General features: G+C 32.5%; 1 pseudogene; it reads right to left on the reverse strand.

Moving 5' to 3' along the window:
* Positions 1-878: 878 nt before the first annotated feature.
* LOC108766208 (ATP-dependent DNA helicase PIF1-like) overlaps positions 879-3,863 on the reverse strand; it is a 7,191-nt pseudogene continuing 4,206 nt past the window's right edge.

The raw sequence follows: 3,863 nt of genomic DNA on the forward strand, positions 1-3,863 counted from the left end.
ATATTGAAACACCTTTAGCACCTCTAGGCCATTGTTTTTTTATAACTTGCGCATCATCAATTTCAATCCAAGATATTCCTTCTCTACACATACTTGTATAATGACCCTCGATACACAAACCGTAATGGAATATAGCGCTCATAACTTTATATGTCTGTCCAGCTATTATTATTTTTGCTGTCGGGACTGCACGTAAACTAAATTTGTGTGGTATCTTTACTAATTTACCACCATCTGAAGAAAATGATATTCAATTGATAATAAGTATTTCTTTTGTCAAAACTAATTTACTTTTAAATAATATATCATTTCTTCCACAACATTCACATAATTTATCAAACGTCTGACACCAATGTGATGAAAATGTATTTTTTAATAAATCATCAAAATTATAACTTTTCTTTTTCAGATTATTAATAGAAATTGAAAGAAGGATATTAGTATTAGTAGTAACATTTGTATAACCACATGAATTGCATCGATAAGTAGAAGTAACTTGATGTTCTATCATACTCTTTATATAATCATATTTTGAGCAAATAGCTGTAAGAAATTCTAATGCATCTCGTTTATTAGCAACCGAGAAATACTCTCCTAAAGATTGCCGTATTTCATAGGTATTCAAAGCATTCATTCCATGTTCATATCGATGCGCGAACATATTTAAAACATCAAGTTTATCATAATTTAATAATTCTTTTCTGAAAATATATAAATTTAATAAACATTGTAATACTGCATTCGCATAACATGAAACCTTGTCTATATTTTGAAAACCTCGTATAACCCAAGTAGTATTTTTTAATGGAGCTTCTTTTTGACATGATTCTTGAACGGAAGTAATTACTTTCGGTAATGTCCACGAAACATCTTTAACTTTACAATAACGCTGTTTTTGAAATAGTGATTATTTCTGATTCTGAATTAAGTATTTGTTTCAATCGATTATATTCTAGAATAGCTTTTTCACTAGCAAACACGGATAAAGGATCAAAATTAATTAAGTGCAGTCCATTAAGAGATGTTACTCGAGATAATGTAACATAAGTCTGACCGCAACTAAATACATTATTACCTAGATCCATAATAGCATTTTGCAAAATTCAATCCTTGACTTTTATGAATGGTAATACCATAACTCAAACATAATGGAAATTGTTTTCTAATAACATATACTCTATCCATCAATGGAAATTTAAAACTTACTCTTTCAATAAAATACTCTAAACCAGACGGCAAAAGAATTTTTATTTTTTCTATATAATCAGTATTTATGTCAGTAGTTCTATATAATCAGTTCTGTCCTGCACAACTGATATAACTGTAGCAATTGTACCATTTACAAGGCCTAAACTGGCATCAATATTGCGTCTTATCATAAATTCCGCTCCAATTTTAATTGTAATTCGCTTTGACAGTTCAGCTGTTCTAGTATCATAATCATCATTATCATTAGACAATACTTTGGTTACTTTTTTTTTCATATATGGAATACAATCAATTGTATCTTCAGCAATCAAAAATATTTCTTTCGAAGCATTTCGACTCAACATTGCAGCGTTAAGTTTGTTACACATGTGACAAGTAGGTAATAAACAAACGGTCTCTCTCTCTCTCTCTCTCTCTCTCTCTCTCTCTCTCTCTCTCTCTCTCAGATGATAAATTATTAATAAAATCACATAATTCGCTTAATCTTGTTTCAAAAGATTCACTTTTGAAAGATATTTTTCTTTTTTCAAGAATATCACAATCAGATGGTGTTAATAAACCAACACGAATTCTGGAAAGCAATTCACGATAAGATCCATCTCCTTGCTAGCGCATATTGATTGTCAGTTCATCATAATCAAATAAAGTAGTCCATAGATTGGTAGCACTTAAAGAAGCAAGATATTTACGAATATTTTCAGCTGTTAATTGTATAAAGGTAGGATCTTCATGTACAGGAGGTAACTGAAGCAGATTTCCAAATAAAAGAACGTACTTTTGACCGAACCAACCATCATCGCAATCAATAGTATCATATATTTCAGATAGTCACGTAGATGTATATACATAAGAATTAGATATCATTGGCACTTCGTCAATTATAATAAGACTAACATCTTTAAAGTCTGCTCGTAAAACTTTTAAAACGTGGTTAGCTAATGGCCTATACTTAGGAGTATGGCCATGCTCAACGGGTAATTGCAATAATCTATGAACTGTCAAACCGTTTATATTATACGCTGCTATACCAGTAGGTGTTGCTACAGCAGTATCCTTCTTGAAATTTTGTTTTAACCAACATTTTTAATTGTTTTAATTAAGAAACTTTTGCCAGTACCGCCTTCTCCGCTAACGTACAATCGTAGTAGTGATTTACCTGACGTTATGGTATTAGTGACTTTATCAAATACTCTTCTTTGATCCGAATTCAATTTTGAAATCATTTGAGATATATCGATTTCCTGTTTGTCACCAAGATCTTTAAAATCTTGCATCGCATCACCAGCTTGAACATTTTGTACACCTATTGGATTATCAGGATCATCTTGAGACGTATTCTGTTTTTCTAAGTCATCCAAATGTTGCTGAAGTAATTACTTCGCAGTTTCATATGCATTTTTCAATTCCTCTAATTTGTCATGATACTCCGATGCCTTTTCAAGATGTAATTCATCATTATGAAATGATTCTGCATAAGTATCATATTCATTTTTAAGATCTTGTATTTTCCGTCATGGTTTAAATATAAGAAGTAATGAAAATAAATAATCTTCCGGTCGCGAATTGACATCATATTTATATTGATTGATAAGACATTCATGTTGTCGCCGTTTCAAATAATAGCCGTTATTCATTTTGTAATATATAATTTTTTTACTTTTTGGTTTGATTTTTGTTACCTCATGCCAGTGATGTTCCGTGTGGGAATTATTCTCGCATGGGAATATTCATGCGCATGCGTAAGCTAACGTCACAGTCGCGTGTCGTCTGCTTTCACGGACGTATCTGAAACCGTTAGCCGTTAGGTGCCCGTGCCGGCCGTACCCCGTAAAGGGCTTGAAGTCTTTACGAATTTTCGTGCATTTTTTGCAAGAGGTAGGTAATCATTGTTTAACAAAAAGCACAAATAAACAAATACGCAATAGAAAATTATGATAATACACGTTTGTTCGCGTTGTATACTCCAATATATCTGAACATGTTCCAATGTATATGTTCGTAAAACATATACATTTCTCTATTATTATTTGTATTAACAATTTATTCTATTTGTTCAAAGGAACTTTCTTCTATTTGTAACTCCCTTAATATTTCCTACCTTGCTAGGGGCCTAAAGATACATCAGATCCTATCAAGATATATACATTACTGAGCAGCCATAGCGGTTGCTTGGTGCGCATGCGTCACTTTATTCCCACACGGAACATCACTGCCTCATGCCACGCCTGTACGAAGTTAGCCCCCCACTTTTTGAATTCACTTATTTTGCGAATTGTGCTGAATTGTGCTAGGTTTGTGCTACATTGTGCTCGAATATTAATGTCAAAATAAAACAAATACGTTAGAAAATTAAAAAAAACCATATTTTAGGCCAGCCCCCCACTTTGCGATTTTTTCAATTTTTAAAATTGTGCTAGGTTGTGCTAAGTTGTGCTAAAATTGTGCCAAAGTGGTATTCTCAAATAATGACAACAACAGAAGATATAATAAAGAAACGATTTTTCACAAGTCAGAATAAAAATAACGCTAACATTCGTATCCGTTATTCAAATACCACAAAATTGCATATCTGAGTTGTGCTAGCCTAGCACAAGTCAGCACAACCGTTACATTCGCTGGCGCAACGATATTTAGGGTACTTTACTCTTGAGCGC

Source organism: Trachymyrmex cornetzi, unplaced genomic scaffold, assembly GCF_001594075.2.
Source record: "Trachymyrmex cornetzi isolate Tcor2-1 unplaced genomic scaffold, Tcor1.1 scaffold575, whole genome shotgun sequence".
Taxonomy (NCBI): Eukaryota; Metazoa; Arthropoda; class Insecta; order Hymenoptera; family Formicidae; genus Trachymyrmex; species Trachymyrmex cornetzi.